We start from the raw sequence: 24,546 nt of genomic DNA on the forward strand, positions 1-24,546 counted from the left end.
GTTTTTATTTAAATAATAAATTAAAAATTATGTGTGTTTAAGGGTATTCCACCATTGCAGCCCCAATCACTTGGAGTTAAACAGATTGAACCATGAAATGACTAAGAAGCCTTTTCTTAAGACCTCTTTTTTTTTTTTTCTCCTACGGCTGTTTCACTCATTTGTCAGGCCCCTTCATCATTAAATCTATCTTACTATTTTGTAATACTTTTTAATGCGAAAGAGCAACTATGTATTATGAATATTTTGTCTATTGAAGAAAGGCTTGTAATTCTTCAAGGAAAAATCTTGAAGAAATAGGTAAGGCTCAGAACTTCAGAAACATAATTTTGGGATTATATCTCATACTTGCCACATATTTGGACAAAATCAAAAGAAAAGTTCTCCTATTAAAACGCACAGCACACTAAATTTAGTTTTTACATGTGTATCTTTTGATGACTGTGAATCGAATTTCAGTAGCAAGATACAGTGAGTAGCCTGGATTTTATTAAATGGTTTGCAAATTTTAAATCACAAGTTTGGTTTGAGATATGTTATATTTTTATATTTTGTCTTTGCCGCGGTATTTTCTTCCTTTTATGATTCACTTAAACATAAATAGGAAAAACATAAAAATAAAATTTTGTCTATTTGTATTTATGTACTTTTATACATAGTAACTTATTGAAGAGGCAGTGTAAAAATCTGCAATTGTCAAATGTTTAGATTTTAATTTCTATGCAGCGGAGAGCCATTAAAGGTTTTGAGCTGGGGAATAAGAAGCTCCAAAGGAAATTACAATTAGGTTCTTGGAAGATTCACAAATAAATTTGAGACAAGAGTTCGGATAGTATGTGTTCTGTATAGCTTAGCCCTGTATCGCTGTTTCTTTCAATCTTTGTGTGTAGTCTTTCGTTTTGGATCAAAAAAGGAATCATATAAAAATTATGACATAGCAGATCTGGTGGATTTTCAAATGCTCAGGTCATTTATTGAATAAAATAACAATTTTTTTCCCAATAGAAATCCCTTTTTAAAAAAAAATACCAACATTAGCTAAAAAGGAGTTAGTGATTCATGACTCTCTCTCTGTATATATATGTATATATATATATATAATTATTTTTTTTTTGACCAGTCTTCTTCCTTCTTATGAGTATTCAGATAGAATACTGAAGCTCAGATCTTTCAGTATGGATCTGTTTATGTGCATCCATGCATGTATGCATTCATGTATGTTCCTGTGTGTATCTGTGTGTCTAATGAAGGCAGCAGTACATGTTAGTTTTTGAGGACACTCATAATTTCAGGAAAGAAGGGACACTTTTCTTCTCATAAGAAAAAATTTAGAACTCACATTCAGCCCATAATTATTGAGCACCAACTTGTCGTGTTGTTGTTGGATGCTGTCCAGTCAATTCTGACTCCTAGTGACACCCTGTGACAGTAGAACTGCCCCGCAGGGTTTTCTTGTCTGTAGTCCTTATGGAAGCAGATTGCCAGGTCTTTCTCTTGCAGCACTGCTGGGTGGGTTCGAGCTGCGAGCCTTTTGGTTAGCAGCTGAGTGCTTAACCATTGCTCCATTAGGGCTCCGTTAGGCACTTTCAGCAATGTTATCATCTTATTTTTGTCTTAATGTTGGGAGTTAGGCGTCATATTGATCCCATTTTAAAGATAAGGAATGAAACCCAGAGATGTCAAGAGATTTCCTGGGGTTACCTTTCTGACAGATTCAAACTCAAGCTTTTATTTATTTATTTATAGTTCACTGAGTACTCTATGATACTATGCTAACATTTTGCAGTAATGTATTTTATTCTTCTCCCTGTCAATAACATTAGGGTTATTATACACATTAAGAAGTACTAAAATTTCAGTTTTGAGACCAATTCTTATATAGTGCCTATCATTGAAGAATGAAAGAATGCATGTAGATAGAAAGTCTGGTTTATTGCTGACACATCTGTTTATATTTATATGTATTTTTTAGTAGTTAAACATTTTGTGTGGCCATTGATAAAAATATGCTTAAACATTGTACAAGTTGCTAATGAGAACAAAAAAATGTCATATATTCCTCAGGATGTTTTGAGACATGTTTTGATTGACTATAACAATATCAGGGTTATAAATTAGTAATGGATATTTTGCTACTACCCATTGCCATTGAGTCGATTCTGACTCATAGCAACCCTGTGGGATAGAGTAGAACTGCCTCATAGGGTTTCCAGGGAACAGCTGGTGGATTCAAACTGCTGACCATTTGGTTAGCAGTTGTAGCACTTAACCATTACGCCACCAGGGTTTCCATTTTGCTACTGGTATGCTTTAAAATAGATGGAAATAGCAGCATATAGAAGAAAGTAAAGAGAACATGGATTTGAGAGCAGTAGATTTAAATTTCATACCAGGTTTTTTGTCTTTATAAGGCTTATCTATTTCTTGTTGCTTTTCTTCTTTCAAAAAAAGATGTGATATTGGAGTATCCCCACTGCCATTTTGGTATGCTGCATTTTGCTGTGTTGTGTCACAACTGCAGTATAACTAATATAAGCTTTCTTTTATTTAATTCTGCTATAAGCAATGGAGTACTAATGTGTTTCTGTCATTAAATATATATAGATACATGAAACTGCCCTCCCATTGGGTCACTCTAAAATTGATTCTCTAACTTGGGCTAACTAAAGTGGTCAAATGTTAAATGAAAATCAGTCACACTGATTGAACCCAGCTAACTACACTCCTTTTTATTAAGTGGACTTTTTCCCTACAGATGAAAAATACCATTTAGGTTGACCTCTATGCTCTGAATGCTTTTAAACATACCTTCTAAAGACAATGGTTTGATCATAAGTTTATTCTTATTTTAGGATTGTCATAGAATTACCATTGAGCAATTAAATAAAAGTATATTTTAGCTATGATTTATAAATAGACAAAATCCTGAATTAATTTTTTCAATCACACATCCTTAACCCTTAATATTTTAAATGCATATCATAAATATTTCATGAAGTTAAGAATAAAATGTGGATAGAATAATCAAGGTGTTATTGGGAAACACAAGGATCTAACAAGACACGGAAACACAACAACCTTTAGCTTCATTTTTAAGACAAGAAAATAAAAGGTCAAAAATCAAGAAATACCCTGATGTAACATATACCTTAGAAAATTGTCCCAGCTGATGTTGGGACAGTGTCAGTATGTAAAAATATGAAGGCCAGCCTTGTTATTGTTAGGTACTATCTAGTTGGTTCTGACTCACAGCGACCCCGTGTACAACAGACCGAAACACTGCCCGGCCCTGCACCATCCTCACGATCACTGCTATGTTTGAACTCATCGCTCCAGCCACTGTGTCATTCCATCTCGTTGAAAATCTTCCTCTTTTTCTCTGACCCTGTACTTTACCAAGCATGACGTCCTTCCCCAAGGACTGATCCCTCCTGATAACATGTCCAAAGTACATGAGTTGAAGTCTTGCCACCCTTACTTCTAGGGAGCATTCTAGCTGTGCTTCTTCCAATACAGATGTGTGTGTTCTTCTGGTATAGGGAGTCAAAACCTGAAGGAATACACTTAAACTAAAAAGTTGTTTAAGAATATAGTTCTAAGAAAGTCAGCATACATCGCCATCGTTATTAATATCATCATCTACAACAAAAACAACAGCATAATCTATACAGCATTAGCAGTGTGTCAGATGCGGTATCAGTGACCTTACATATGTTACTCTAATTCTCAAAACAACTCACCGAAAAGTGCTTTTATCCCCATTTTATAGATAAGGAGACTGAGGCTCAGAAAAGTCAAGTAAGTTGTCAGGGTCCCACAGATATGTAATGAGTAAGTGGTATTAACTCTGTTTGAACTTTAAATAGGTTATTGAAAAATTTAGTTTGCCATTTGAATTCTGTTGTAATTTATGTGGAAACCCTGGTGGTGTAGTGGTTAAGTGCTATGGCTGCTAAACAAAGGATTGGCAGTTCGAATCCACCAGGTGCTCCTTGGAAGCTCTATGGGGCAGTTCTACTCTGTCCTATAGGGTAGCTATGAGTTGCAATCGACTCGATGGCACTGGGTTTGGGTAATTTATGTTCCAAAGGCAACTGGGTTATTATAAAAAAAAAAAATGCACAGCAGTTTAGTGTTAATTGTTTTATTTGTAATTTATAGCCCATGCCTTGAATTGAGAAAATTTTAAAAGTAAAATTAAATGGACAAGGCAACACAGAACTAAGAAGTATTAGTAAGCTATTTATACAACATAGGAATCACTAGTGATCTATCTAAATATAAAATATCCTAAATGTAAATATTAAAGTATTTTGATCAGTCATGTTGTTAACACTGGAGTCAGAAGATCATTTCTGTATTGATTTTTGAGTACCTACAGATATTATGGAAACGCCAAGACTTTAGAAACATTTATAAAACATATGTATTTTCCTTCTAAAAAGGAATGAAAAACAATTAGCGATGGGAAATAAATCGATGGGTTACTCTTAATGTTAGACTTTTGAAAGCGATTGATTTTCCTAATTTATGAAATCAAACTAAAAGGAATAGTTCCTCCTGCAGGCTCAGGTTATGACACGATCATTTCAAAGCTCTTATATTCACTATAGAAAAGCCGTAGTTTTTAGTTCAAGAAACTGTTGGCACACCCATGTAATTTATTGTCTATAATCTCCCTTAAAATCTAGTTTTCAAAATATTACATCATCATTTTAGGCTTCAGTTAAATTTATATTGAATTTACTGTTTATTTCCCAGATCTTTCTTGCTTGCTTGAGCTCTCATTTTGATCTATGGCGCAACTGATTCCACTTGTCAAATTTATTCGTTGATCTAGGTGAAAAGAGTGTACCTAAAACCGTCCTACAAAAATACAATCCTGATATGCATCTTAAAGTATCACTTCAGCTACATTAGTGAAAATTGAGGTGAGCAGGCTGCCAGCCATTCCTCTGAATACAAATCCCTAGCGGGTGAGCAGTGGAGAACAGGTGGATTTTAGGCATCTAAAGGTCCACTTCCACTTCAGTCAGGCAGTTGTCAGCACTGAGTCATGAGATGCACGTGGTCCTCACACTTCACACAGGGAGGCCAGGGTTTCCCCTCTAGAAAGCTGCCTTGGAAGCTGTTATTTTGATGAGTTACCTTAGAAGCCTTTTATGTCATGGCATGCTAACAACAACTTCTTCTTGTTATTATTAATATTTTGCTAAGAAATTACTGGTTAAACAAAATTTAAGAAATAGTAGGTCAACCATATCCCCAGGGTGTCATTTTTTGTACTCCCTCTAATATAAAAATACTACTAGCAGTGATGAGACAATGTACATGACTGAAGGCATAAGAATAATGTCCATTTACACTATACTTTAAATCTTAAACTGTGATATTTATATTGAAAAGTATTTCCAATCATTGATAAACATTTACTTTTTTTCTGAAATCTTTTTAGGAATAAGAAACAAGATAATGGAATTATGAAATGGTGTTAATGAAATCTTCAGATTACAGATGACTTTTAGTAATTTGGAGTCCTGGTGGTGCAGTGGTTAAGAGCTCAGCTGCTAATCAGTTTGAATCCACTAGCCTTCCTTGAAAACCCTATGGGGGAGTTCTACTTTGTCCATAGGTTCATTATGAGTTGGAATCAACTCGACGGGAACAGGTTTGGTTTTTTTTTTTTTTTTGGTTTTATTAGTAATTTAGGAGCCCTGGTGGCACAGTGATTAGGAGCTTGCTGCTAACCAAAAGGTTGGCAGTTCAAATCCATAAACTGCTCCTTGGAAACCCTATGAGGCAGTTCTACTCTCTCCTATAGGGTCTCTATGAGTCATAATTAACTCGACGGCAATGGATATTAGTAATTTAAGGAGCCCTCGTGGTGCAATAGTTAAGCACTCTGCTGCTAACCATAAGGTCCCAAGTTTGAACCCACTAGCTGTTCCAAAGGAAAAAAGACCTGGTGGTCTATTCCAAAAGGTTACGGCCTAGGAAACCCTGTGGGGAAGTTCTACTCTGTCCTATAAAAAAACTTGGTAAATGAATATTTCTTTTATAAGGATCAGCACAAAGCTGGTTCCTGTGAAGCAGAGGTTAAACATATTGCAAAGATCTAACTTTTTCAAACAGCTTTACCGCTCACTACTCTTCCTCCGGTCTTTGGGTTTCATGATTCGCAGCTAAGTCTCTGAGAACTCGTGAACCACAGTTACAGTTAAGTGGTTTGTGAGGGAAGTAACAGGGTACAACTAGGGTCTCACAAATGATTCAAGATAACAGTTTTTCAATCAGGACAGCTTCTCAGCCATGCCCACAGGAAGGCCTCTCAGCCTCTATGCCTCGCCTCTGCCCTGTTTGGGCAAGTGTTACAAAGCTTTTAGCTCCATGGTCAGAAAGCCGCACCATGGCAATTTCACACTGGTCTCCTGGTCCCTGTTGTCTCGAGCCACTATTGGTCTTGCTTCTATTGCGTTGCTATCTACCACGTTACAGCTCCTCTTTCTCTATGTCTCCCTCTAAGCCTGGTGGGATGGCAAAATGGACCAATCTCCTTGTTAGGGTTCCGCACATCTTATTTGCATGGCTGCACCCCCACAAACGTTCTGTGCCACTTATTTGCATTAGCAGCAAGCTATCCAATCCCTTGGTGGGCCACAAGCACCTTACTTGCATAGTGCCACCTAATTATTGTGTGGGAGTCACAAAGACTAGGGGTAGAAGGGCCATATGAAGTAATTATGAATTGGAATTGACTCAATGGCACACAGCTACAACATTAGTAATTTAAAGTTATTAATACTAGAATTTTTCTTTTTTGTGTTTTGGAAAATACGGACATTTCAACACATTTCTGACTTATGCTTTACCTAATTTTTTGTTTAAACATTTTTTAGTAAAATTAAACTGAAAGGAAAATGAACTATGATCTTGTCAATAGACTCTTATCTTAAGAGAAGTTTTTTTTTTGTTTGTTTTAATTCATTGATGACTAGATGTAGTCCCATTTGCTAAACCAAAACCAAACCTGTTACTGTTGAGTTGATTACCACTCATAGAGACCCTAGAAGACAGTGTAGAACTGCCCCAAGGAACGGTAGCCAAATGCTTAACCACTGGATCATAGTCTTACTTGCTAGGAAATTACAGTTTAGTTGGGAGTCAGGAATAAAGCAAAGCCTCAAAAATTATAATGCAAAACAGAGTAACCAAAAAAGGCCACTGCTGTTGAGTAGTTCCCAATTCATAGTGACCGTATAAGTTCAACTAACAAACAAAAGCAAAAAATAAAAATGGCACAGTCTAGTTAGATACTAATTCCTAATCCAATTTCTACAATTGTGTGGCCTGGAAATCCATGATATTGCTACTTATGATAAATATTGTGTTTTGAAGAACTAAAATATTTTTGCTTTATGTTAATTAATAGTACACTGTATTGTTATGCAAATAATGCACACCTTTTGCATTTGTTTGCCAAACACTCCCACTCCCTGAGAGTGGGGGAAGGGAGCAGCTGGCAAACAAAAATACAAGGCATGTGCTACTTGCGTAAAAATACGGTATGCATGAATTATTATAGACAACCTGTAATATGTCTTATATAACAAAGAATTGTATATATATATTTGAAAACACCGCAATTGTAATTACTCACCAATTGCTGGTTAAAAAAAAAATGAGTTAGAATTAGGAAGTGTGAGGCATAAAAATAAAATTAACCATTTCTTCTTGAGCACCCATTATTTTCAGACAGTCTTTGAGACTCAAAACATCAATGCATAATCATGTGAAGATTATAGCCAAGAAAAAATCTATGGAGCAGTTCTAATCTGTAACACAAGGGGTAACCATGAGTCGGAACTCACTTAAAGCAATGGTTTTGGTGTGGATTGGTTCATCAGATTTGTAATTACTCAAAAGACTGAAGATAAACATAAAAAGTAAAATAATAAAATATTTACATATCAATTCAAAACAGTAACAGAAGAGATTTCATGAAAGTGTTGCCTAATTAATTTCCATATGAGTGGTCTAGACATTAATTGCTACTGGAGTTATCAAGAAAGAATATTTCATACTAGGAGATAAGGTGAGAGTTTACAGTGGAAGAGAGATTTGAGTAAACCTTGAAGGATTTGTCCAGGTAGAGAAAGAAGGAAAAACATTGCATTCCAGGAGGTGGTTCAAGGATTTGACTTCAGAGACTTCTATACTGTATGAGAGGGAATAAATCTAGGTCATCCAGTTCTGGAGGATCTTAAATATTATATTAACTTGTAGTAATGAATATTCAACAAATGCCAATTATAGTGTTTCTGAAGCTTTTTAAGCTTGTATCCCACCAGACAAAAACATTTTGTTCAATTTCGTTTTCTAATTTTGTATTAGGACCTTGTGAAAACAGTTGTTTTGTTTTTCTTTAATGTCTGATGACAGTTGGTATGCCCTTGGATAGACTGAAAGAAAGAGCAGAGGGAGGTGGCCGATGCAGGAACCACACAATTAGGGCCTCAGCCAGGGCATATGGAAAAATATGAGTTGAAAAGGGGACTTTAACAGGACTTGGTTACTAAGTGGATCAAAGTGTGGGACCAGCTAGACAGAAAGGAGAGGGAGGACTTGATGGTGCTGTGGAATTGAGCTTGACAAAAAAAGATTGGGAATGCTCACTAGGGAGTTACGAATATTGGACTGGCAGAAAAGTCAAGCCTGGACATGCAGACTGGAGAGGTTACTTGTTAAATGAAATTGTAGGAGCGTTTAAGGGATGAGGATCAGTTTTGTCCTAGTTTAATATCAGATATTTTCTCTCTCGTTGGTTGAAAACAGCATCTGTTTTTTGTTTTTAATTAAAAGTAACGGCCCGGCCTTTCCTTGACACAGTGTTCTTATTTTCTAATTCTTTGTCATTTTTGATAGCATGGAACTTACAAAGACTGGAGTATTTGAATAATCCATAATAGAGAGAGGGAGCAATGGGAGGAGGAGGCAGGAGGGGAGGAAAGAAGAAATAATAGCTTTGGTTTGCAAAATTCTGTAGGTATTAATTTGCTTGAGCTGTTTTCAGCAGTTTCACTTTTTCAATAGATACGTATTTGTAGCTACTGGAGATGTAGCCTTTTTTCTTCTAAAACAGTGCAATTTCATACTATGATAACGGTAAGAACTGAGGGATCAGGTTCTTCAGGTCTTTGTGAGTCATCGTATCTGAAATAAAGGACATGTTAGAGAATGATGTGAATGATAATATTTGATGCTTGTAGAGGGATGGGCAATAGTAACAATTGAAGCCTAAGGGGAAGAGTGTGAATGAGGAGAGAGAAAGGAATCTTACTGCATTTTTACGACTGTTTCTAGGATTGAAGACTCAGCAAAGAGTCTTATGATGACTCTTTTGTTAAGAACGAATGAGCAGATGTTGAACAAAACACTGAATATTGAATGGGAATTTTATATCACAATTTATTTTAAGGATGGAAGTTTTTTAGTAGTTTTTAAAAACTTTATTTAGAACTATATATTCAGAGGATAGCACTAATATGATATCTGTTCTAGTGTCTTCTTAATCATAAAAAATTAAATAGAGCTATCAGTTGTGTGCATTGTTTTCAAATAAAAAAATAAATATTGGACTGTAATTCATCAATTTTATTATTTACAAATTGATATATTTTAAGCAAAATTTTGTGAGAATACATGTCCACTAACAGAATGCAATTTTAGTATAGTTTTATCCAACTTGTTCGGGGAAACCCTGGTGGGGTAGTGGTTAAGTGCTGTGGCTGCTAACCAAAAGGTCAGCAGCTTGAATCCAACAGGCACTCCCTGGAAACTCTATGGGGCAGTTCTACTCTGCCCTGTAGGGTCGCTATGAGTCGGAATCGACTCGATGGCAGCGGGTTTTTATTATTTTTTTTTCAGTGTTTTAGGAGTGAAAAAAAAAATTGTCATTGAGTCGATTCCGACTAGTAGTGACCCTGTAGGACAGAGTAGAACTGCCCCATAGGGTTTCCATGGAGTGCCTGGCCTGGTGGATTCGAACTGCTGACCTTTTGGTTAGCAGCCAAGCTGTTAACGACCTCGCCACCAGGAGAGGACTAAAATTTATTCCATAACTTCCATGTACTGGCTATGTTATGTTCATTTTCTTATTTTAACCTCATAAAAAAGTAGGTTTTCCATTATTCATTTGGGAGGTTAACAAAGGTCAAACAGCTGGTGAGTGGTGGAGTTTAAACTCAGAGTTTCTTGACACCAAAGTCCACACTACTTAAGTTATGCTGGAGTTAGTGATTTGTAAAGATGTAACCTACCAAAAAGTAAATTCTTGGGCCATTGAGGGCACTGAGATTTGATGTGTCTCTTTTTGTATACAATAGTTATCATTATTTATACTTTTTTTTTCTTTATATCTGCTTTATTGGCCTAAACTTTCCCAGGAAGACCGCCGTAGATAAGGATTATGGCACTATGGTCATCCAGCTGGGAAGGTGACAGCTGCTGCAGCTGAATCCAGCCCTTGTCATCAATAATGACCTGCATTTGATACTTTATCCCAGCCATCCTTGTTTAGTGTACAATGTATTGCATTAGAATAATTATCACCTGTCATCCTTTATTTAAAAGACAGCTCCTCTTAGTCATCCCAGACGTGTAAGCATCATGTGATAATGCACCAAAGCAGGGTTGTGTTCTCATCCCATTTGTAGTTACCTGTGTCTTCTTTCTTTTTTTCTCACAACGTTCAAAGACATTTCATACCTAAACTTAAGGTTGTCATTCTGTAACTTTATATTGAAAGGACTCTTCCTACTTTTTAAATAAGAGACAAACACTTATTAAGGAGTAATATTTTCTGAACAGAAAACATGATCAGTGGTTTTAGAGCCTGTTCATTCTGTTAAAAATACAGAAGATTTAAAGTAGGAATTAGAGAAAGGAGTGCTGACTCAAGGAAAGGGTGATAACCAAATCCGAAGGGTATACATCATATATAGAGGGTTATTATAATGCCTATATTAAAAACTTTGATTTAATTCAAAGACCTGGGTTTCTTTCATTTAGTTTTAGGGAGAGACAGACAGGAAAAATCACTAAATTACTGAAATGGAAGCAACCTCCACCGTGATTTTAATTATGAATTGAAGTCATCATAAGTGTTGTTGCATATTTATGGAACGGGTTTAGAAATTCCTTTGTTCCAGAGATTGAAGATGGAGATTTTTTTAAAGAGTTGTATCATCTTTGTTTTGGTAAGACCCTATTCACAAGCATCTGTTATGGTTTAGTTAATCTAAAATGCTCTTCGGAATTTCTGTGTATCTTAATTTGACATTTTAAGAAAACAAAATAAGTGATGCCTGCAATTTGGAATCACACATGCTTTATATTCATTATGTGACTTGCATTCACCCTGTCCTTATTCCAGCTTTATTGTTAGAAGTCCAGGTTCAAGTTTTAACGTCTTTAATTTTAACAAACTGATTGGTCTTGAGCAAGTTATATAACCTCCCTGAGCTTTCTTTTTCCCCCCAAACAGCTGTTTTTAACAGTGGTTCCTCATCTGAACCACAGATGTGAGGCACAGTTTTCTCAATTCTCTTCAGGACCCTACAGAATAGTGTAAGTCTTGGGAGAGAAGTGAGTTTATCGTGTACAACAGATGCCTTAAAGCATTAGGTCTTAATGTACTCATGGAACCCTGGTTGAGAATAGCCTAACTGGGGCTACGGTTTTTTCCACCTTACAATTTTTGCTGCTTTTTTTTTTGTTAATAATTGAGAAAAAATTTTGTCTTTACAAACCAGAGATGAGTATAGTCAACTAGCAATTTAATACTTTGAGTTCCCAGATTACTGCTCAACACAAAGAGATTTCTTTGAAGCTAAAATTAATTTCTCAAATCTGTACCTTTTAATTACTGTATAATTTTACAACAATAATGACTAGAGAGAACAGAAGTATGTTTTTAGATGTATTGTTCAAATCTATATTTGTGAAATTGAGTTTATGGGCACATTACGTTGCTTTTGGGAAGAAACATTTCTTAGAGTTCTGTAATGTTTGCTGACAAGGTTCATAACAGTAGATAATAATTATCGTGCATGACTATACATTTTTGCGATAAATTGTATCGTCACTCAAAAATGACCTTGTTAGGTGAGGGAGAAGGCAAGAGAGACATACTGTGCCTCTGGAGAGCAGGTGGAGTGATGCGTAGCAGGAGAAGACACTAAAGATTTATTGTCTGTGGCAAAGGAAACACAGATCTCTGCTTGTGCAGTAAGTGTTTTTGACATCACCCACAGTAAAGGGTGATTGGAAGCTGTAGGTTAGAAAATGTTCCGCTGAAGGATAATAATGAGCATTTTTATGTTGTTCGTATTATGGGCTTGTCTTGCTGCTTAGTCTTTGTGGCACTTAAGACTTGAAGGGTAGTCATGCCAAACCAATCCTTGTTGTAAATAGGACCTTGCTACCCAAATAATCAGATTTACCTACTTTAATTACTATGCACGACCAGATTCTGTTGTGAGAGGAGGTAGCTCTATGAACCAGCGTAGCTTTTCTTTTTTCCTTTCAATTTCATATTTTGCTTACTGAGAACTTTCTTTTTTGTTTACATGAGCTGGTTTAAAATAGAACAAATGTGAGTGATACGTTTGGCCAGAAGATTGAAAGAACAAGGACAATCCTAATGGAAAGAACTGCAGACCTTGCAGTATCTGTTCTCGATGGTCTTACAACAGCCCCATCTGTCTGAGAAGTGAGGGTTATGCTTGAGTTATTGTAGTTGGGTTCCTGTTTGCTTCTGGCCAGAAAACCAGATAAGGTACACACAGAAAAGATTCGTAACAATTTAGAATGTTGTGTATATGGATATAGACACCTTTGCTTTTCAAGAAGAGAGATAAGGGACATTGTGCCCATTTTATTTTGCATAGTATTTAGATCCTAGGGTTTTAGGATTAGGACCCTTAGTTTATAGGATCTAAACTCTCTGGTTTATTTCCTTCTCTATATTCATGCTGCAGTAACCATTCTAAACAGATAAATGCCTCAAATAAAAAACAAAAACAAGGAGCATTCTGTGATTCACCGTCTGTTCACATTCTTTCTTTTTTTTTTTTCTGACTTGAATTCAGTCCCTGTGAAATTACTCTTTTAAATCGTTGTTGGGCAGTTCTGAGAAATATAGAAAAGCTGCATTTCCTCTGATAGTTCAACAGGAGCTGAGTAGGTTGATTTATCTGTAATGCTTTTCCATAATGCTTTGATATTCTACTGAAATATAAACGATCCAAGTTTTAATTTTGCCAAGTTGAGACAACTGTAGTAGATACTGTGGTGTACATTCCAGCACCCCCTTCAGAATGGAGACACTCAGTTCTTCAGCTGCCGGGAGTGTTGGCCGTTGACAGCTTACAACTGAGTCTCTCTGTAGGAGTTCCCCTTAGCCAAAGGCAGCCTCCTTGCCCCTCTCCTGGGGCAGCCCGCATTCAATATCTGATTGATGTGGCAGTGCAAAGGCTTGGCTCCCTACCACAATTCAGAGCAAACTGAAGGGCTATCCTAGCTTCAGAGCTCTCTGTAGGAATGGCAGAGGCCTCTGTTGCAATTGTATCACAGTACAAATTAGTAGATAGTAGGTTTAGTAAGGCAGAAAACAGAAAATTTCTTGTTGTTGTTAGGTGCCATTGAATTGGTTTCTTCTCATAGTGATCCTATGCCCAAAAGAACAAAACACTGCCTGGTCCGGTGCCATCCACACAACGGATACTGTGTTTGAGCTCGTTGTTGCAGCTACTGTGTTAGTCTATCTCGTTGAAGGTCTTCCTCTTTTTCAGTGACCCTCTGCTTTACCAAGTATGATGCCATTCTCCAGGAACTTGTGCCTCCTGATAACATGTCCAAAGTACGTGAGATGAAATCTCACCATCCTCACCTCTAAAGAGAATTCTGGCTGTACTTCTTCCAAGACAGATTTATTTCTTCTTCTGGCAGTCCATGATATATTCAACATTCTTTGCCAGTACCGTAATCCAAAGGCATAAATTCTTCTTTGGTCTTCTTTATTCATTGTCCAGCTTTCGCATGCGTATGAGGCAATTGAAAATACCATGACTTGGGTCAGGCACACCTTAGTCCTCAAAGTGATATCTTTGCATTTTAACACTTTAAAGAGGTCTTTTGCAGCAGGTTTGCCAAATACAATATGTCATTTGATTTTTTCACTGCTGCTTCTATGGGTGTTGATTGTGGATCCAAGTAAAATGAAGTCCTTGATAAATTCAACATTTCTTCATTATCATGATGTTGCTTATTGGTCCAGTTTTGAGGATTTTTCTTTTCTTTGTGTTGAGTTGTAATCCATATTGAAGACTAGAGTCTTTTATCTTCATCAGTAAGTGCTTCAAATCCTCTTCACTTCCAGCAAGCAAGGTTGTATAATCTGCATATCACAGGTTGTTAATGAGTCTTTCTCTAATCCTGATGCCATGTTCTTCTTCATATATAGTCCAACTTCTCAGATGATTTGCTCAGCATACAGGTTGAATAAATTTGATGAAAGGCTACAACCATGACCAATCCCTTGTTCTATTAAAAAAACTGCCTCTTGGTCTATGTACATGTCCCTCATGAGCACTATTGTTTTGGAAATCCCATTGTTTGCAATGTTATCCATAATTTGTTATGATCCACGCAGTTGAATACCTTTGCATAGTAAATGTCTTTTTGGTATTCTCTGCTTTCATCCAAGATCAGTCTGACATCATCAATGATATCCCTCCTTCCATATTCTCTTCCAAATCCAGTTTGAATTTCTGGCAGTTTTTAAATTTTCTTCAGCAAAATTTTATTTGCATGTGATGTAAATGATATTGTTCAACAATTCCTACATTCTGTTGGATCACCTTTCTTTGGAATGGGCACAGACGTGGATCTCTTACAGTTGGTTGGCCAGGTAGCTGTCTTCCAAATTTCTTGGCATAGATGAGAGAGTGCTTCCATAGTTGAATCTGTTTGTTGAAACATCTCAATTTGTATTCCGTCGGTTCCTGGAGGCTTGTTTTTGCCAATGCCTTCAGTAGAGCTTGGACTTCTTCCTTCAATACCATTGGTTCTTGTTCTTATGCTGCCTCCTGAACTGGTTGAACTTTGACCAGTTCTTTTCAGTACAGTGACTCTGGTTATTCCTTCCATCTTCTTTTGTTGTTTTCTGCATTGTCAATATTTTGCCATAGAATCCTTTGATATTGCAACTTGAGGCTTGAATTTTTTCATTTTGAGAAATGCTGAGTGTGTTCTTCCCTTTTGATTTTCTAACTCCAAGTCTTTGCACATTGCACTGTAATACTTTACTTTGTCTTCTTGAGCTGGTTCTTAGTCTTTGTTTTATGTCATATAAAGGATCTGCTTCATTATTGTGAGGACTTAACCATGACCGAATTATTTTTCTCTTTTACTTTTTTTGCTGATACAATATTTTTTCGTTAATGGAATGTGTACTGAATCAATGAGTGTGTCTGAATTTTTGGTAGGTGACATGGACTTTGATACATGTTATGTGGGACACATTTGTCCCTCTGACTATGGGGGTGGGATTATGTGGGACATATACGTCCCTTGGGACTCTGAACAGCTTTCTAGATCCCTTGATAGGTGCTTACAATGTATGGCACCTGAAGATGAGGTATTCATGCAAATGTGGAATCATAGTGAGAAATGCAACCTACAAGTAACACACGGGAACCTGGAAATATACTTACAAGGCTTATCTCCTTGTACAAAAGCCACACACAGACAAAAGTTTTGCAGAGTTATACCTCTAGGATGCACCACCTCATGCAATACACTGTAAAAACAATAATTTGCTTCACACACCCATTTTTTTCCATTTCAAACAGCTATACAGGTCCCTGCCTGATGTCAGTATGTACTGTCAGTGGGAAAGCAGCTTCCCAATAAACCTGAAAGGCAGAAAATGTAGGTGGATGCTGTATGTCCCACAGGTCATGAAACGGTTTGAGTTAATACATGTAGGACACTTAGAATGTTCCCTGGCATAGATTAAATCCTCAGTAAGTGTGAACTAATACCTTAGCCATATGTTGGTTATCAGTGCATTTCTTACAGGAAATTTTGTAAATTTATGATGGCTGGCATGAAAATGTAGAAGCTAAATCATAATGGGAATTTGGGGAAATAAGATTATTCTAAGGTTAGATTAACTAGTATTATTTAATTGTGGAAGCTAAATCGTAATGGGAATTTGGGGGAATAAGATTATTCTAAGGTTAGATTAACTAGTATTATATAAATAAACTGTGGAATATATTCCTAAAAGAGAGACTTGCATATCGGACACATTGCTTAACCTACTAAGTGGACTTCTAATTGGGCAAAACCTCTGTGTATTTGCTTTCTCATCTTCACTGTCAGTGTGCAATTCTGTGTAGAAAAAAATGTGGCAGAAGGTTCAGGAAGCTTCACACTCATCAATTAGTGTGGAAGAAAGGAGCCCCAGTGGTGCAGTGGTTAAGTGCTTGGCTGGTAACCAAAAGGTCAATGGTTTGAACCCACCAGGTGCTCCGCGGGAGAAAGACATGGCAGTCTGCTTCTATAAAGATTACAGCCTTGGAAACCCTAGCACAGCCTACTCCGTCCTTTAGGGTTGCTGCGTCAGAATCTACGGCAGTAGGTTTTAGTGTGGAAGAGACCATCTACTCCGTCCTTTAGGGTTGCTGAGTCAGAATCTACGGCAGTAGGTTTTAGTGTGGAAGAGACCATCTCCAAAACAACTGCTTGAAATTAAGACTAGGTTCCTGAGTTAAATCCTTCAAGTAATGTATTCAAAATTGAGAATTATCTATTTTAAAAGCATTTATACTTGATTTTAGAAAGCTTAGAAATAGAAAATTGTGTTTTTGTTAGGCAATTACAGATTAACAACTCTGTAATTTTAATTGAATTTCTTTATCTTCCTGTTGGCAGGAGTCATCTCTGTATGTTGAATCCTCAAACTCTAGGGAGAAAACATTGGGTTAGAGAGAAGGAGAATCAAAGGGCAGGAGAGTCTGCCAGCAGGGGTGGACATGCTTAATGTATTTAAAAGATTAATGGGCTATTGAAATTAAAATCACCAACACAAAGCAGGTTGTACCAAACTCACGAATATGTGTACAACAACCATATGGGCTAGAGCTTAGGCCGGTGGCTTGCCTTTATATTATGACAGGCACAGAATAGGCCTTTTTATTGTGAAGCCTGAATAAAATATCTTTTATTTGTCACACAGATTAGAAATATACTTAACCACAAGAACTCATGTTCACATTTTTTCCCCAAGCAGTGTAGTGCATCATTTTTTTGGTGTGGTGCCAGAATAGAATACTGTAAAAATATGAACATTTTTCTCTTACTGCAGCAGTTTAAAATGGTCTTGTGATTTAATGACTTTTAATGAGTATAACAGTAGTAATTATTTCTATATGTAATACGATATATTAGCCACCATGGATAACAAAGAAGCAATACTTACACTAATGTATTACTTTTGCAGCATGATTTTAATTTTTCTGTAGGGACTGAATTGGTCACAGAGAGCTTGACATGAAAAATGCAGAAGCATTTTAGATACATTTAATGGACTTGAATTCTAGAACCCTCTCATTTTTCCTGCTTTTCTGTCACTGTTCTCTGGTTCACAAAGATATTCTCTAGAGTAAAATATTTTGTAATTTGTATGAGGGGCACTACCAGTTACGTTAGGCTTTGCAAGACCTCTGGCAGGTTTTAATTAGCTTGATTCAAACTCAGACATGAATGACCCTTTGCCTTCAGTCTTAGACAGAGAACTTCCTTTTCTTCGGTGTTCCCCTTTCCTATGGACCATCTCTGTCTAAATGAGCAATAATAATATTTATAATCAACATTGTGATACCTTTTGCATGGAGATGAAACAACAAATTGCTAGGAATGTGTAAGGCAGTGATTTATGGTTAAAAACTAGAGTAAAATAGTGGCCAGAGTTCAAAATATCTTTTTGTTTTACTTAAAAATGATTAATTATTCAGTATTATTAGTGATTTTAAAAATACCAGCAGGGTGATAGGCACGTAATTGAGGATCAGTGTATATTTGGCTGAATATATAGTTGATTGCTCAAGTTGTTACTTTGTTAATCACACACAGCATTTTATGATTTTTTTATTCTGGTCTTGTTTAGGAGGCAGTAGTGGTTCAGTGGTAGAATTCTCACCTTCCATTGGGGAGACCTGGGTTTGATTCCTAGCAATGCATCTCAAGCACAGCTACCACCTATCTGTTAGTAGAGGCTTATGTGTTGCTAGGATGCCGAACAGGTTTCACTGGACCTTCCAGACTAAGATGGACTAGGGGGAAAGGCCTGACAATGTACTTTAGAAAAATCAACAGTGAAAACCCTATGGATAACAGTGGTCCAATCCTGTTGTGCATGGGGTCACCATGAACCTATGACAGCTAATAACAAAGCAACATCTCTACCAGGGTAGACAGAAGTTGAAAATTAGAGTTATGAAAAAATGGCCCAGAATTATGAGTGTCAGGAAAAGTCACTAGCAGAGACAATTTTCCATGGATGATCTATATTGAGGAGAGCTATCCACGACAATAAGTTCAAATGCAGACATCAGAAAAAAGCCACACTAGCCTAAAATTTTATAGATATTGCAAGCTATCACCCAGAGACTTTCTTCTGCTGTTTTTTTGTGCTGCTTTAGATGGTTATATGAGATCTGGCTTTCAAGGACGTTGAGGCAAATCTCTGAATTTTTTAAAAGTTTTCTATCACTAGGAATTGCCCGTTTAAGGAACTGAAATGGGTACCTTGTTTTCTTAATGCTCTGACTGAGACTATAGTGATTGGTTCCTATTTTTTATAACAGAATTAAAAGCTTAATTAAGCATATGAGTGTTTTTTAACTTTATAAAATTTGAACTAATTTCTTTTTGTAAGTGTAAAGCAAGAAAATTATTGTTGCATTTTTCTTTGTAACAAATATTAAAATGAGGTATGCCTTCATATGATTGAACGGATGCATAATCAAATATTCTTTGCATGCAGGCTGTGCTAGGTGTAGAAAAAATAGTAAATTTGACCACAGTTCTTACCCTTGTATAGAACTGGGTAGGAATGATTATAAATGTGTAGGTAATTATAATCTATACTGCAATAAATAACCTGAGTTTAAAGTGAATTATTCTTGATACTTTGCAATAATTTTAAAATTATTATCTAATTATTTCAGGTGTTGGTTTTTTCTCCTTCCCTAGCTTTTGGGTTTAATAAAGAATTTTTGTTTCTTTTGCATCATCCTCCAGTACCTGAAACCAAGCTGGATCTTACTAAAATATTTCGCTTTTTCTTTCCATCAGCTACTACATCTGGACTTTTATTGAGGGAAGAAATTATCCTAAAAAGAAAAAAGAAAGCTTTTATAGAATTGGAAAAATGTAAGAACATTTTGGTTGTTCATTTAGTTTTGGATGTGAGATTAAGGGGAAGAATTTGAATATAGGAGGCATCTAGGCAGGGTTCAAAAGTAGTGCTACCAGTTGTAGTGCTGATTTAGTAAAGAGAATGCCAATAGCTTTGAAAGAGTTCTGATCACAGAAATTCTGAAAAGAACACAGTTTAATAGCCTGTGTCATTTAAAAATTTATCTGGATAAAAAAAAATTTTTTTTTTTTTTAATCTGGATAGAGATTAAAAATTCAGCAAAAAAGAATGTCCCTGTAACTAAATAATTATATCATTTATAAAACAAAACAAAAACAACCCGTTGCTGGCCAGTCTGTTCCAACTCATGGTGACCCCATGTGTTGCAGGGTAGAACTGCTGCATGGGGTTTCCTGGGCTACACTTTTTATGGAAGCAGATCACCAGGCTTTTCTTTCATGGCACTATTAGGTGGGTTCAAACAGCCAAGCTTCAGGTTAGTAGTCTAGTACATAATGTTTGCACCACTCAGGGACCTTTTATATCTTTTATCGTACAGTAGCGCCCCCTCCATCTGCAATTTCACTTCTGAGGTTTCAGTTACCCAAGGTCAACTTTGGTCCTAAAATGTTAAATGAGTAGCTTGATCAAATCTCTCACCTTCCAACTCCAACCTACCACATTCACATAATTTTTATTACCAGTATATTGTTATAATTGTTCTATTTTATTGTTAGTTATTGTTGTTTATCTCTTACTGTGCCTAATTTATACATTAAACTTTACCATAGGTATGTATGTATAGGTCAAAACATAGCATCTATAGGGTTCGGTACTATCCACAGTTTCAGGCATCCATGGAGGGGTCTTGGAACATATTCCTGTGGATAAGGGGGGACTACTGTACTTACTGTCCTTGTTTCATAGTAATAGTAATGACTGATACATTTGAACCTTTTTAAAAAGTAACATCATAATGATACTGGGAATGAGATGTTATTTCCTGCATTTAGAACCATGAACAATATCTCAGAATTAAAATATGTGATCACTTATCAGATTATGCACATAGCGAATCCTAATTAATTCCATTTTCTTACAATTTATAATCGGACTGTAGTTCCTGGTACTTTTTTTTTTTTGGTGTGGGCATTTATAGTTTAAGAATATAGATTCTACAGGAGCTAAATCACCCCCTTAAAGTACATTAACTCAGGTGCCCCTCTTTAATATAACTACACAATAGCTGGACCACAGTAGAAATGCATCACATATCATTGCAGTGAATGTGAAATACCAAATGTTCCTTCCAAAAGCTTATTTACACACAAATGGGCACAGCATATCCATTGCTAATTCATCCTAGATTTCCTAGTCCTTTGACTGAATTATAAAAATGTCTTAACATTTTTGCACATTATAGTAACTAGCCAAAATCAATAATTTAATACTTTCCTTTCAATTTATCCCACATACCTTAAAACCCAGTGCCCCTTAGCCATGGAATTATAAATATAAATGTACTTTTTTGCACTTCAGTTTCTACTTCACTTCCTCATACTTGTGCTTTGATCCAACTTTCACCCTAGTTACTACATCTTCTGGCATCTTCCCGGTTTTAGATCCTCTTTTCTCAGTCCAGCTGACCTCTGAACTTCTCATTTTTTATGCTCGATGTTTCTACCTAGACAGTCTGTGCCCAACTGTTACTTGCTTTGTCACTACTTCATTTTCCCTTTAGTGCCTCACGATGAACCACCACAGGCGACATATAATTTCAGGAATGCTGTTTATAGTTAAGCAAACTGTGCCCCCTAGAAAGGTGAAAACAGAGTGGATAATAGGGAGGGGATACAGAAATACCGTGTTTTTTTTTTTGTGTGTGTGTGTGTGTGTGCTGGCCAAACAGAGTTGGCCTGGAGGGCAACGGCACTTTTTTTTCTAAGACCACGGGTGGTAACTTTTTAAAAAATGAGAACATGTAACTTTTAAACTAGTATCTTCACTTAGGTAGTGAATATGGGCTTTAATTTTAGAGAAATGTTAGAAATCTCTCTAAAATTTCTTAGGAATGACCAGCACTATTCAGTTGCTGTTTTTGTATTGTTTTTAAATAGAATTTCCAAAATCATTTCTCTGAAAGCACACAAGCTGTCTTTCCAACGCCTAGTGTGCATCCTTCACAAAAGAATTGTCAAATAGGTAGATGCTTTTTTGGTTTAGAACTTGACTGCTGAAGATATTTCTGCTCTAATAGCTGCTTTCAAGTTTTATTTTAAAAAATTCCATAGATCAACTATTTGCCAGTGCAGATTTGTTATACAGAGGAAGTAGTATTAGTTCATAGCATTTGTTTAATTTTGTCACGTAGGACGCACTGTGCTTTAGATGTATTTTCACAGTTCTCTCAGTAACCCTATGAGACATGTGCTATTGTTTTCTGCATTTTGTAACTGACACATTGTTATAAATGATACATTTGTAAAAGACACATTGGTCAAACTCAAATAGCTTGTAAATGGCAGATTTAGTTTTCAAAGCCAGAAGATCCTACATTATTGACCACTGAGCTTTATCCCTCCAGTTATCTTATTCAAAAGCCTTGACAGAATCATTTACTGATACTCTTGTCAGAGAAATTCAATTCTGTTGCTTGTTCCATTCACATTTGTATGTGCCCTGCTTATATCTGAGCAAAAACTCGAATTTTTAGTGACTGTTAGTTTCTTCCAATAATTTGGCTCAATGGTAAGATTACAATGAAGAAAAAATAACTTCAAAATTTTTTATGGAATGAAGTGGGAGAAAGTACATAAAGAAATAAAGTGGAAATAAATTTTTTCTGAATCTTTTTGGATTTAAAAGAAACACATGCTTATTAAAGAAAAATTGCTTTCTAATTATATCATTCTTGTTTTTATATTATTACATGATTTTTATTGTAAAAGTCACATAGAATTTTACCAGATAGATTTACTATAGGTTAATTTAACAATCCTCCATGTTGGGATATTTAATAGTTTTTCATGGGGTTAGGGGAAGGGCTGAGGGCACCATTATAACTAGTGCAGAAATAATTACTTTTATTCCAAATTGGGTATTTTTGAGGAGAAAATAAATAGGTTTGTAATGAAGAATTTGGGAGAAATATTTTTTTAAGAAAAAAAAAAATCACTGCTTTATGCCCAAAAGAATTGTTGTGAGCCATTTATATAATTATACAAGGGAATCCTTCCTTCATTGCTGCCCTCCTGGAATTCCTCCTTCACTAATCTTTAGACTGGTAAAAAAAAATTAAAAAAAAAAAAAAAACCCATTGCCGTTGAGTCGATTGCCGACTCATAGTAACCCTATAGGACAGAGTAGAACTGCTCTATGGGGTTTCCAAGGCAGCACATAAAATTTAAACTTTTTTTCTCTTCTTGACAGTCCTCTTCAGGAAACAAATTTCACTTATGGGGTAGTTATGAGCAGTATTACTAAACAAAGTTTATTTTATTAGTGTTTTGCTTGCATTTAAAATTTAACAAAATATGAATGTTAAAGGCCTTAACCAGACTTGCGTATATAGTGGATATTTGGTGGACATTTGAAATTTAGGGTATGATGATACTACTTGGTCTAGAAAAAAAAAGAGAGAAATTATTAACTATTCTCTAGATAATATTTTATTAGCAGGTTACAATATATTCAAATATTCATCACAATAGTGTCATTAAACAAGTAAGCATATATTACATATGGGTGCCTTTATTCGTTTCTTCATTTTCTCTAATGTTAATTCAATCAACAATTGATTTCCGGACGTGTACAAGATATATCAAGTCCTTCTGCTCATGAAGTTTGCCTCTAACTCAGGAGACAAACAGTCAGCAAAAAATCAAAATAGCCATACAATATGAAGTCATATGAAGAGTGATAGGAATGAAGGTAACTAAGGGAGGTGTATTTTGTTATACAAACAGGTAAGAAAAGACAATTAGTGGTAAGAGCAAGTGCTATAAAGAAAGCAAACCAAGCTAAGAAAATAGGGAATAGGTGGGAAGAGCCTACACATACTCAGATATACGTGGTACTCAAATATGCTCAGGCAGTTGCACAAATTTGATTATCCTCATTTAGTATTGTTCGAAGGATAGATCATTTATCTAAATACCATCTAACTTAATACATTTGTGGCAAATAACAGTAAATTAAATATGCTCATTTGCTTGAGAATTTCTATTGTTGATTTGGGAACAAGCAGTGAGCTCTCACAGTTGCAGCTTTAACCTTGCCAATCACAGACTTCCTGTAAGTGCACTGCAGTTATTTGGAACCTTTTCTGGGTTGGCGTTGGCATTCTTTTGCTAGATTACATTTATGCATTAGTACCATCTGTGCCTGCTGTACCTTCTGTGAGTTAGCCCTGGCCAAATGACTGGCATTTATCTGGAAGTGGAGAGAAGGAGAGAGAAAGGGAGAAAGAGAGAGAGAGAAAGCGAGAGATCCCAGAGCATTTTACTCACTGTTGGCACAAGTGGAATTTAGGAAAAGGAGACACATCAGTAAGCAAAAAGTATTTGCAGCTGTGTCCTCAACTTCACCTTTACAAAGCTAACTTTATTCATTTGCTTTTTCTTAAAATGTGAAGTATGATAGCTATTTTTAGCCTGTGATATGCAAAAGAGGTTAAAACCAAGCATTAAGATAAGCACATTTGCAAGATTTTCAAGTTGAGAAAATTTATGTACAATTTAAATCTGTGTGCACTTCTTATATATGACAGTGAATAGACACGATGTGAAGTTTGGTTCAGTTGATTATATTTGGCAAACCCCACTTTATTTTGGTAAATATGGTTGAAATGTAGACTTAAGAATATTAGAATCATATTTAGAAAACGTATGGCTCTATATTCAGTATGTAATCAGGACATTGAATTTATTCTGTAGAACCTTTATGAGATTATATGAATTGTATGGTACTGCAAATAGATCAGCACTCTCATACCTACAACACACTCTAGACCTATCAGTGGAAATAGATAAATAATTAACTCTCTGATCAGTAGAAATAGA

General features: G+C 35.9%; 1 protein-coding gene and 1 long non-coding RNA gene across 3 annotated transcripts in view; both read left to right on the top strand.

Moving 5' to 3' along the window:
* Window positions 1-24,546, top strand: part of ANTXR2 (ANTXR cell adhesion molecule 2) — a 170,645-nt gene that overhangs the window by 122,472 nt on the left and 23,627 nt on the right. The gene's annotated exons all lie outside the window — the stretch shown is intronic.
* Window positions 1,734-22,933, top strand: LOC135231437 (uncharacterized). Its single transcript, XR_010322059.1, has 2 exons — window positions 1,734-4,931; window positions 5,456-22,933. It is a non-coding gene; the product is annotated as an uncharacterized LOC135231437 (long non-coding RNA).

This window comes from Loxodonta africana, chromosome 5 (genome assembly GCF_030014295.1).
Source record: "Loxodonta africana isolate mLoxAfr1 chromosome 5, mLoxAfr1.hap2, whole genome shotgun sequence".
In the NCBI taxonomy this organism is placed as follows: domain Eukaryota; kingdom Metazoa; phylum Chordata; class Mammalia; order Proboscidea; family Elephantidae; genus Loxodonta; species Loxodonta africana.